Genomic DNA, 12,101 nt, shown 5'->3' on the forward strand with positions numbered 1-12,101 from the left:
CAATTTTTTCAAGATTCAGATTTTCTAGATCAGCACAATATCAATTTCCTATTATTCCTTTTGCGAATAATAAATTGAGAACCTCAATCACAATAGTATACTTTGATTTCTCCCCTCCAGACACTTATATTATTGTTGAGTATGTTTTTCTTGTATCCATATTAAACTTATACATGTACTATTAGGACTACATATATTATAAACCCCCAACACAATGTTATTGTTTTAGTTTAAGTGGAATTTTTATACGTAGAGCTTTATATGAACCTAAGTAAATGCTCAACAAATATTAATGTTCTTTTTAGAGTGCGTATAATATGTTTTGCCCCCCTGAATAGTTTAAAAGTAGCATTTTGTATAAAACACAACAAAATTAACTCCTCAAAAAAGATACTCAGAAAGATTCAAGTTCTGACACACAGTATTTTAATAAATATTAACTTAATGTGTATTAAAGAATGTTTAAAAATATTAAGTTTCTGGGGGTGTCTGGGTGGCTCAGTTGTGTCCAACTCTTGATTTTAGCTCAGGTCATGATCTCAGGGTCATAAGATCCAACCTAGTGTCAGGCTCCACACTCAGCACAGAGTCTGCTTAGGATTCTCTCTTTCCCTATCCTTTTGCCCCTCCCCCTGCTCATTCTCTCTCTCTCTCTCTCTCTCTCTCGTAAATAAAATCCTTTAAAAAATTAAGTTTTGGCACACACACACATACACACGCATACCTGGAATGTATTATAAGCAACTACATTTTTATTATGATCTTTTAATTACATCTCTGTTCTTTCTTTATCATTCATTTGGCATTTGAAGTATTCCTTCAAAGAGCTATGACTTGATATTTTGCAGGAAAATGGACACCACTACACTGTCCCAAAATATGCTACCATGAAGGAAATTCCTTCCTTTCTCCTCAGACCCAGAAAAAGTTGGGGGAAAATTTACTGAGAATGGCCATTTAGTGGCCCAATATCACAATAATAGCACAAATAACAGAACTAAATCTGTTCTTTCTCACCATCATCCTGATGATCTCCAGTAGGAAACAGGTCATCATATTAGATCTATGAGATTTGAAAGGGAATTGCACAATGATATACAAAAGGTATCTGATGAACATACAATTACTTTTCTTAATCTATGGAGACCCAAAAAATAGACACACACATTCAGTATTTGGTTTGGCTTGTACATTAAATTGTACAGGCATATGAGAAGTATTTATTAGCAATTGATTTCTCTTCAAAGTAAGAATTCAGCATGCTAATCTGAATTGCATAAATTCTGAGAAAGAGGTCTACAGGGATATTATTCCTGACAGAAATAGCACCAATTCTAAGTAATTTTAAGACAAGGAACATATGGTATTGTTCTTGATATTCTCCACAGTACCCCCAGCACAATGCTACATGTGGAATAGGTTCTTAGTATTTGTTAAATACACAGATCAGCAGGTCTCTGGTACATGCTGCTGCTATCTGGTGTGTTTCTTTTTATTTGTTCATTGATTGAATTTCTTAGCTATATTTGGAAAAATTCTTTTGAACATTAAACTTAAAACATCAGAGTCCTCATTAGAATTCTATAAGACACATGGATCTTAGATATTTCTGTATTTTGTAAAGGGGCATATATAGGGCAGGCCATTGTAATGATCCATCAGTCACTCTTATCCTGATGAACCAAAGTGGTTTTAGGCAAAGGTAGGATTTAACCATTTAAGCATTTTTTTTGTTTTATTTTGACTGAACTCCACAGGTGAACTCAAAAATTTGAGCATGCTAAATATTCAAATTAGAGTCAGGTGCACAGTTATAAGCAGGTGCTCAATAAATAGTGCACTTGATAACAATGCTAAAAATGAGTGGTATAAGATTTACTCTATTAGAAGTGACTTACCAACCACACAAATTTTCATCCTGGATTTCCAGTGGATTCTTTTTCCTAAGTTGTTATATTTCCTTACTCCTGTAAAGCCCTTTTAATATAAAACAGTGATTTCCAATTTGTATTTATCATATTTATTACTAAGGAATTGCATTTCCCCCACAAAATGAATAATTCAATTTAAAAATGGGCAGGAGACATGAATAGACATTTTCCCAAAGAAGGCATACAGATGTCCAGTAGACAAATGAAAAGATACTCAACATCACTCATGATCAGGGAAATACAAATCAAAACTATAGTGAGCTATCACCTCATACCTGTCAGAATGGCTAATATCAACAACACAAGAAACAACGGGTGTTGGCAAGGATGTGGAGAAAGGGGAATCCTCCTGCACTGTTGGTGGGGATGCAAACTGGTGCAACCATTGTGGAAAACAGTATGGACTTTCCTCAAAAAGTTAAAAATAGAGCTACCCTATGACCCAGCAATTGTACTACTAGGTATTTACCCAAAGGACACAAAAATACTAATTCAAAAGGATACATGCACCCTGATATTATAGCAGCATTATCTACAATAGCCAAATTATGGAAACAGCCTAAATGTCCATTGACTGATAAATGGATGAAGAATATGTGAAGGATATATATATATATAACTTTTAATATATATACTTTTAATATATATATCATTTTTATGGACGAATATTACTTGGCCGTAAAAAAGAAGGAAACCTTTCATTTGCAATAATGTGGATGGAGCTAGAGAGTATTATGCCAAGTGAAATAAGTCAGGCAAAGACAAATATCATATGATTTCACTCGTGTGTGAACTTAAGAAATGAAACAAGTGAGCATATGGGGAAAAAAGAGAGGCAAACCAAGAAACAGACTTGACTATAGAGAACAAACTGATGATTACCAGAGGAGAGGGGAATGTGGTAGAAGGATGGGTTAAACAGGTGATAGGGATTAAGGAGTTCACTTATGATGAGCACCAGGTGTTGTATGGAAGTGTTGAATCACTAAATTGTACACCTGAAACTAATATACTGTATGTTAACTAACTGGAATTTAAATAAAAAGTTTAAAAAGGCATTTTTTTAATCTTCTTTCTTATTCTGGTTGCTTTAGAAAGCAGACTCTGAGAAAGGATTTGAGAGTGAGAGTTTATTTGGAAAATAGGGAAAACAAGAGGGCAGGAAAGTGGGGAACTGTTACCAGGAAAGAAAGGTAGCTAATAAAGGGTGCATTATAAAGTCAGCTAGTGACTGGCTGTAGCTTAATTCTATGAGAAAACTCTGGTAAGTGGTTAAAAATACGTGTCTTGGGCAGCCCCGGGGTGGGGGGTGGGGGTTGCTCAGCGGTTTAGCGTTGCCTTCAGCCCAGGGCCTGATCCTGGAGACCTGGGATCGAGTCCCATGTCAGGCTTCCTGCGTGAAGCCTGCTTCTCCCTCTGCCTGTGTCTCTGCCCTTCTCTCTCTCTCTGTGTCTCTCATGAATAAATAAATAAAATCTTAAAAAAAAAAAACGTGTCTCAGAATGACCCCAACTGAGAGATGAGGAAGCTGTAGCATTTATACACCAACTCATGAGAGAATCACTGGATGAGAACTTTTAGGGTGGGTGTGGGAGTGTTGATTCCTTGGCACCTTGGCCTGCTGGATGCAAGGGCTGGGGCTTTCTATCTTCTAGAATGGTGGGAAGAGTGAAAGGAAGGAGGCTTCAGGAGCAAAGATTCAGACACTGAGAGTGCAAGTTGTTGGTCAGAGCACAACAAAAGGCCAGGGCACTGAAAAGGGGCTACAGTCCTCTAGAGTTGGACAAATACACCCCTTAGAATAGCAGGTTGTGCCTTATATATATCATTATTTAATCAGATATTTTAATTCCATATTGTTAATTCAATTTTTCTTTTTTATTCTTTTGTGTCTTCTAGGCAAGTTATTAAATATTGTATTTGCTTTTTATTGTTGCCAGCCAGTGTTCAGAGTCCAAGTATTGTTTGACAAATGTTGCATTATGCAATACTTTCTGCTTGTACGAAATGTATTAAGAGTTATCATCCTGAGTTTTGACATATATGTGTTACATTTTTAAAGTTTCTCTTGATTACTTTTTTGTTTCCTCTCTAGAAATCTTGAATATGTCTTTTGAATTCAACCCTACTTAATTCTCTAGGGCATAACCATGGTTTCATTACCTTACATTTCTTTAGCGTTTCTCCTCCTATCCCCAAATACTTACCAAAAATGTTATATATGTGCTCATAATAAAGAAATTGAATCAGAGTGTAACCATTAGCCTCAATCCAATTCCTCATTATCATCACCTCTCAGATCTGCTTAATTCTCTGGCTCCAAAATTTAATATTTGTATGACCCTGGACAAGCTATGTTACCTGTCTGTGCCTCAATTTCCTCAGCTACAGAACAGGCATAATGAAATTTCATACCCATAGGCATGTTTTGAGAATTTATGGAGATAATTCAGGTGTAACTCTTAGGACAGAGGTTAACATATAGTGTGTGTTTTATAAATGTTAGCTACTATAATATCTCTTTTCCACATATGTAAATGCATGTCAGGGTTTTTTTATTCCCCCCACAAAAATGGAGCTATACAAGTGGTTCTAACTTTAGCTTATCTATATATCTACCTGTTCTTTTTAATAATTGCATAGTATCCCAGGCCTCTATTAATGAACCATTTTGTAGTTTTACAGTGTTTGTCACTATATGTGAGGCAATTACCTAATAAATTGAAATATGGGATTTTTATTTTTATTTATTTATTTTCTATTTTTTTAATTTAAATTCAATTTGCTAGCATATAGTATAACCCCCAGTGCTCATCCCATCAAGTGCCCTCCTTAGTACTCGTCACCCAGTTACCCCATCCCTCCAGCCACCTCCCCTTCTGTAACTCTGTTTCCCAGAGTTAGGAATCTCTCATAGTTTGTCTCAATAGTGGGATTTTTATATTGCTTTTCTCTCCTGTCAGATTGTCCAATATTCAGAATTTAGCATACATTGGAGTTTTCTCACTTTATTATAATAATCTGTATGCCTCTGGACTCTGGTTATTGCTTATAAATATTTGGGCTATGAAATAGATGGTAGATGGATAGATAGATAGATAGATAGATAGATAGATAGATAGATAACCTATTGCATCAGTTAGAATTAGGCTTGTTTGCAAGTAACAGAAATCCAAAAGAACAGTGGTCGTACAAGACAGAATATTTCTCTCTTAGGAAAAAGTCTAGATATTCTGTGTAAATGGTGCCCTCAAAGTTGTGCAAAGCTCAACCTATGAGGTCCAAGAAGACTGTTTGAGATTCAGCCATCACAGCTGCATTCCAGCTAGCAGGAAAGAGGAATAAACAAAGAAAAGAGGGCAAAAGGCTCACCAACTACATTTTAAAATGTAGTTATAAGACATAAAATTGACCATTTAAACCATTTTTAAATGTATGGTTAGGTTAGTGGCATTAAGTACATTCATATTGTTGGGCAATCATCACTAATATCCATCTCCAGAATTACTTTTCTCTCTTCCCAAACAGAAACTCTGAACCCATTAAATAATAGCTCCCCATTCTCTCTTCTCCCCAGCCCCTGGCACCATTCTACCTTCTACCTTTACAATTTGACTACTTGAGTTATCTCATATGAGTACAGTTATGCAGTATTCGTCTTTTATAATTTATTTCACTTAGCATCACATTTTCAAGGGTCATCCATGTTGTAGCACATGTCAGAATTTCCCTTATTAAAAAAAAAGATGTATTTATTTGTGAGAGAGAGAGAGACACAGAGACAGAGATGGAGAGCAGGGGCGATGGGCAGGGGGAGAGAGAGAGACTCTAGCTGACTCCCCACTGAGTGTGGAGCCCAATGCAGGGCTCTATCTCAATACCCTGAGATCATGACCTGAGCCAAAACCAAGAAATCAAGAGTCAGACACTTAACCAGCTGAGCCACCCAGGCACCCCTCCTTCCTTTTTAAGGCTGCTACATTTTATTTATCTGTGTAACCATCAACGAACTAGTGGATTGCTTCTACCTTTTGGCTATTGTCAATAAGGGTGCTGTGAAATATGGGTGCCCAAATATCTGTTTGGGTCCTTGCTTTCAATCCTTTTGGATATTAACCCACAAGTGGAATTGATAGATTATATGGTGGTTCTATTTTTAACTTTTTAAGGAATAGCTATTCTGTTTTCCACAGTGGCTGTATCATTTTATATTCCCACCAGCAATGCACAGGGGTTCCAATTTCTCCATATCCTCACCAAAATTTGTTATTTTCTGATTTCTTGATTATAGCCATCCTAATGGGCATGAGGTAGTATCTCATTGTGTTTTTGATTTGCATTTCTCTAATGATCAGTGATATTGAATATCTTTTCAGGTATTTATTGGCCATTTGTATATTTTCTTTGGAAAAATGTTATTTAACTCCTTTGTCTATTTTTTAATTGGATTTTTTTGTTGCTGTTGTTGAATTGTAAGGGTTCTTTATATATTCTGGGTATTAATTCCTTATCAGATATATGATTTGCATGCATTGCCTTTTCACTCTGTTGATGGTGTCCTTTGATGCATGAAAGGTTTTCATTTAATACAATTTATCTATTTTTTTCTTTTGTTGCTCATGCTTTTGTTGTCATATTCAAGAAATCATTGCCAAACCCAATGTCATGAATTTTTTCCCTGTTATCTTCCAAGAGTTTGATAGTTTTAGCTCTTATGTTTAGGTCTTTGATACATATTGGATTAATTTTTGCACATGATGTTAGAAAAGGGTCCAATTTTACTCTTTTGCACATAGATACCTAGTTTTTCCAGCAACATTTGCTTGAAAGACACCAACTACTTTTATTAAAAGGGTCCTGTAAACTGCCACATAATACTTTTATTTTAACTTAGTCCCAGGGTTTCACTTAGCTGCAAGGTTGGCAATTTAAGTAGGAGAAGCTATTTTAGTTAAAAATAAAATTCAAAACTTTAATCTTTTCCTTTTCTTCTTTGATTATCTTGAAGATGCTACAAAATAGCATTGTACAATGATGCGCATTCAGGTGTCTGTATTAATGTTGAGAGCAGGATAATTGTATTTTATACACGTGATATAGTCTTAAGGGCTAGTATAATATCTCAATAGGAATAAATGTAAAATAAATGGTAGTAGTGGAGTTGGTGGGGCTGAAACACTTTTACAGAGCCTATAAATCTATTATGGTGATACTGATCTTGCTGCTGAGTCACCAGTATTATGTTTTCCATTATTCTTGCCCAGATACTTGAGGATTTTTAAAGGTTAAAGATGTATCTGCTACATTCAAGTGTCTTGGCATCATTTCAAATATTTTGCAGTGTGCCCTATTCTAAACAAACAATAGTGGATGTTGTAGACTTCGGCTTTCTTCAGAGCAATTTATCACATTTAACTTTTCCTACAAAGTTATTGATATGGGAATGTTTTCAAGCACCAACATCAGCACTTGATGGCATTTTTTGGCTATTAAAAACAATTTACATTAAAATAATGGTGAATGTTAAACAGCAGAGTGATCACCAAAATTATTCCATTCCAAACCAAATAATTGGGATGTTCCTAGTGTATGAAGGATAGATAGCTAGGCATTTCTGTTGAGCAGTCATGGTGACAAAAGCATGAAAAATATTTACTTTCCTACTAGCTCTGAAACTGCAGTTTTTAATAATTTTTTTCTTGATAATTAAAAAAATAATTTTAAACTAGCATCTAAAATGAGACTCTTATATTAATATTTTTGATGTGCAGGGCACCTGGGTGCCTCAGTTGGTTAAGCTTCTGCTTAAAGGTCCTGGGATAGAGCCCTGCATTGGCTCCCTGCTCAGCTGGGAGTCTGCTTCTCCATCTCTCTCTGCCCCTCCTCCTGCTCTCTCTCTCAAATAAATAAAATCTTTAAAAAATATTTCTGATGTGCTATTTCAACTTTGCATAAAGTAGTACTATACTGAGTCTTGGTGTATCTTGTGTTTTGGTCATGTGATTGATGAAAGAGAAATAGATATCTGAAGTGTTTAAGTTTAAAAGTCCTATTTTTGGGGGGGTCCCTAAGTGGCTCAGTTGGTTAAGTATCTGCCTTTGGCCCAGGTCATGATTTCAGGGTCCTGGGATCAAGCCCTGCGTTGGGCTCCCTACTCAGCAGGGAGTCTGCTTCTCTCTCCTCTCCTTCTTTCCCTCCTAGCTGCTCATTGTCTCTTTCTCAAATAAATAAATAAAATATTTTTTTAAGTCCTACTTTTTAAAGGAATCCAACTTGGTTTCCAAAACCAGGATGTAGATGGGAGGATGGAGAGGGGAAAATATAGATGAAACAAAATTGACCATAGGTTGTAATTATTGAAGTGATTAGTAAATGGGAGTTCTATTATCCCCTTCACTTTTGTGTATGTTTAAAAATTTCCATGATAAAAGTTAAAAATAAAGAAGGCTTGTTCTCTTAACATGAAGTTGTATCTAATTAGATTGGTTTTCTCCCTCTTCATTTTTCTATCAGAAACATAGGAAAAGGTAGGGAGGGGCAAGATAGCACATATACATTGGTCAGAGAGCTCTTTTGAAAGAGATCGGTATTATTTATGAAATTGATTGCCTTGAGGACAATGAGATTTTTACTTTCTCTTTTAATATATATATATTTTAAAGATTTTATTTATTTATTCATAGAGACACAGAGAAAGAATGAACACAGACAGAGGGAGAAGCAGGCTCCACGCAGAGAGCCCGACGTGGGACTCGATCCAGGGTCTCCAGGATCACGCCCTGGGCTGAAGGCGGCACTAAACCGCTGCGCCACCGGGGCTGCCCTTTTTTTAAAAGATATTTTAAAAATATTTTTTTTTAAATTTATTCATGAGAGAGAGAGAAACAGGTTCCAGGCAGGGAGCCTGATGTGGGACTCGATCCCTGGACTCCAGGATCACACCCTAGGCTGAAGACGGCTAAACTGCTGAGCCACCCGGGCTGCCCAATTTTTACTTTCTCAATCTAAACTTGAACATTCTAAGACCCAATAGAAGTTTCCTGTGGTAGGAGATAAACCCCATTGACAGTGTGTGGCATCCTGATATTGGATGAAGGAGAACTTAACTCAGGTGTCACTGCCTCAGGCGGAGGCCTGTGAGTATGAGTATTCCTGATAGACAGAAACCACAGAAAGAAAGTATATTTAATTCTTGGGATTCACCCTCACAGCTTTCCCTCTAGACTCAGAAAATTAATTGTTTCTTCTCCTGTTCAAAGTTAACTCCCACACCTAAACTGTTGATCACCTTTATTTCATCTCCTGTGGGATTTTACAACACCAATTGCTCCCTTATTCCTCTCTCATATGTTCACCTTTTCTATCGACTGGCCCCTTCCCCACAGCAGGAAAGTGTATTCAGATCTCCCATAACTTCCCATCCTCCTATAGCCAAGACTGCCTCAAGGGGGCACCTGGCTGGGTCCCTGGGTAGCACAGGGCTCTTGATTTCATTGAGTTCAAGCCCCACATTAGCCATAGAGCTTACTTAAAAAAAAAAAAAAAAAAAAAAAAAAAAAAAGGACAGCTCCAGACCCCTTTCTCTTTCCATTCCTAAATAATTTGTGTGTACTTTTTTTATCCTATGTCTTAACCTTTATTTTACTGTAATTAGACCACAACCACTATATTCCTGAAACTGCAATGCTAAAGATCACTAATTGCCTAATGAACAAATCCAATGGCCAGTTTTAATTCCTTGCCTTATTTAATCTCTCTAATTGCTTCTAAAAAAAACAACTATAAGCCAGACACACCTTTAGGTGCTTTATAAAGATTAGCTCCTATAACAAACCTATGAGGTAGTTACCATTTTTATCTCTGTTTTGTAGATACACAGAAAGATTGAGTAATTTGTCCAGGATCACCACCATCTACTCCTTTATTTCTTTAATGTTTTTGTTTAGGTTGATTCGTTTCTGAGATGACAGCTGGGGTAGTCAGAATAGTGCACACACACCCCTAGCCACCCATGACTTAATATCCCTAGAACCTCTGAATATGTTAGGTTACATGGCAAAGGAGAATTAAGGTTGCAGAGAGATTAAAATGACTGATCAGCTGGTAGGGAGAACAACCTGAATTATTCAAGTGAACCCAATATAATTACAAGAGTACTCAAAAGTGGAAGAGACAGAGACAGAGACAGGCACAGCCAGAAGGAGAGCCTGGAAGAAGGTGGTATGATGGCAGAAGCAAGAGTGATGTGGCATAGAATGATAAAGACTGGAGTTGCTATTGCTGGCTTCGAAGACTGGAAAAGGCCAAGGAATGCTGATGACCTCTAGGATCCAGAAGAGGCAAGGAAACCGCTTCTCCTCCAGAATCTCTAGAAAGGAATGCTGCTCTGCTGACACCCTGGGTTTAGACTAGTAAGACATAGGTTGGACTTCTAAAGCTAAAGAACTGTAATAAATTTGTGTTATTATAAGCTGCTGAAGTTGTGGTGATTTGTTAAGGCATCAATAAGAAACTCATACCATAGCCTATCTTGGCTACTTTGACCATTTCTTCCCAGGGTCCTTTCCTGGTTCCTTTTACTCTGATACCCTAATGGTTGTTGTTTCCCAGAGTTCTGTCCTTAGCACCTGTTCTCATCACATACATTTACTCTGGGTAATGTTACCCATTCTAATGGGCTTGACCACTATTTATACTCTGATTCTCAAATCTCTAATTCTAACCCTCCCAAATCCTGAACTTAAGAACTTTGCATCTGACAGCCTCTAAGATTTTCTACCTCAATGTCTAACTGGCCACTCAAACTTACTGTATACCCTCCTTCTAAGAAGCATCAATTCCTCCTTTATTTTCTGTTTAGGATATACCCTTCGGTAGATCTGTAGATAGATAAGTAGATGATATCAAGCCAGAAACTCAGAAGTCATTGTTATCTTTCTTTTTCCTTATCCCCTAAAACCCAACAGTAGATGAGTCCTATTAATTTCACCTCTTTGATATCTGTATAACCCATTTTCTTCTCTCCATCCCACCACCACCTCCTACATCATTATGTGCCTGGTTCTTCTGACTTCTCTGGACTATAACTATTGCTTTCTGCCTAGCACTCACCCCTCCCCAATTTTTTTTCCATATAGCCACCACAGGTGCTTTTCAAAACACAAATCTAATTATGTTACTTCATTGCTTAAAATTCTTTAGTGTTTACTCACTCCCTCAAATGCAAAACAAGGCAAAATAAGATCTGGCCCCAGCCCAGCTCCAGTCTCATGTGTTCCGGTCATACTGAAGTACTCACGGTTTCCTGTTGAGCTGTGCTGTTTATTGCTTTGTGCCTTTGCAATCCTAGTCTTGCTGCTTGGAACCCTGTCCTTGTCTTTTTCTACCTACTGTCGGCTCAAACATTACCTCATGTGTGAAGCCTATCTTGTTCTTCTCAGGTAGAGTGAAATACACTCTTTTGTTCTGTACTTTTCTCTTAGAGTGACTTTTGGTCCCTACTGTATTTCTTTTCCTGTCTACCTTCCCCACGAAACCGAAGCTCTTAGTGAGTAAGAAGCAGGTTTTATTCACCTTTCCATTCCTGCCACCCAAGATAATGTCTAGCTTATGGATAAGACATGCATTAATTGTTGAACACATGAAAGATTTGAGAATAGAGTCAGAGGGAAGCAGGTAAGTGAGGGGCTCTTAGAAACCTCTGTGACTGCTAGAGGACCTAAAATACTGTTGAAGCTGATAATGTGGTGAACTTGAGCTTAATAACCCTTTGTGGTCCATTCACTGACATGGAAAACTAGTCCATATTCCCCATGGCGTAGGTCAATGTCTGGCAAACAGTACATGGTTAAGAACTATGTATTAAATGAAGGATTGGATATGTAAAGGGATGAAGGAGAGACCATGATGGGGGTGACGGTAATTGGGAAGGAAGAGTAGAATTACATACTATTGCAAGGAGCAGCGCTGAGAGCATAGGTATGGAGGTGAAAATGAAGCAAGTTAGAGAAAAAAGGAATAGAGCAATTAAATAGTACAAAGCAGTTAAATAGTACAGGCAATAAAGGATGTGGGGGTGAAGACAGGGAGATGTGAAAATGACGAAGACAAATCTGGCAGATAAGGAGACCCAATGAGATATCTTAGTGCTCCAAGTGTGAGGTATTGAGG

This window comes from Canis lupus, chromosome 27 (genome assembly GCF_003254725.2).
Source record: "Canis lupus dingo isolate Sandy chromosome 27, ASM325472v2, whole genome shotgun sequence".
Classification (NCBI taxonomy): Eukaryota; Metazoa; Chordata; class Mammalia; order Carnivora; family Canidae; genus Canis; species Canis lupus.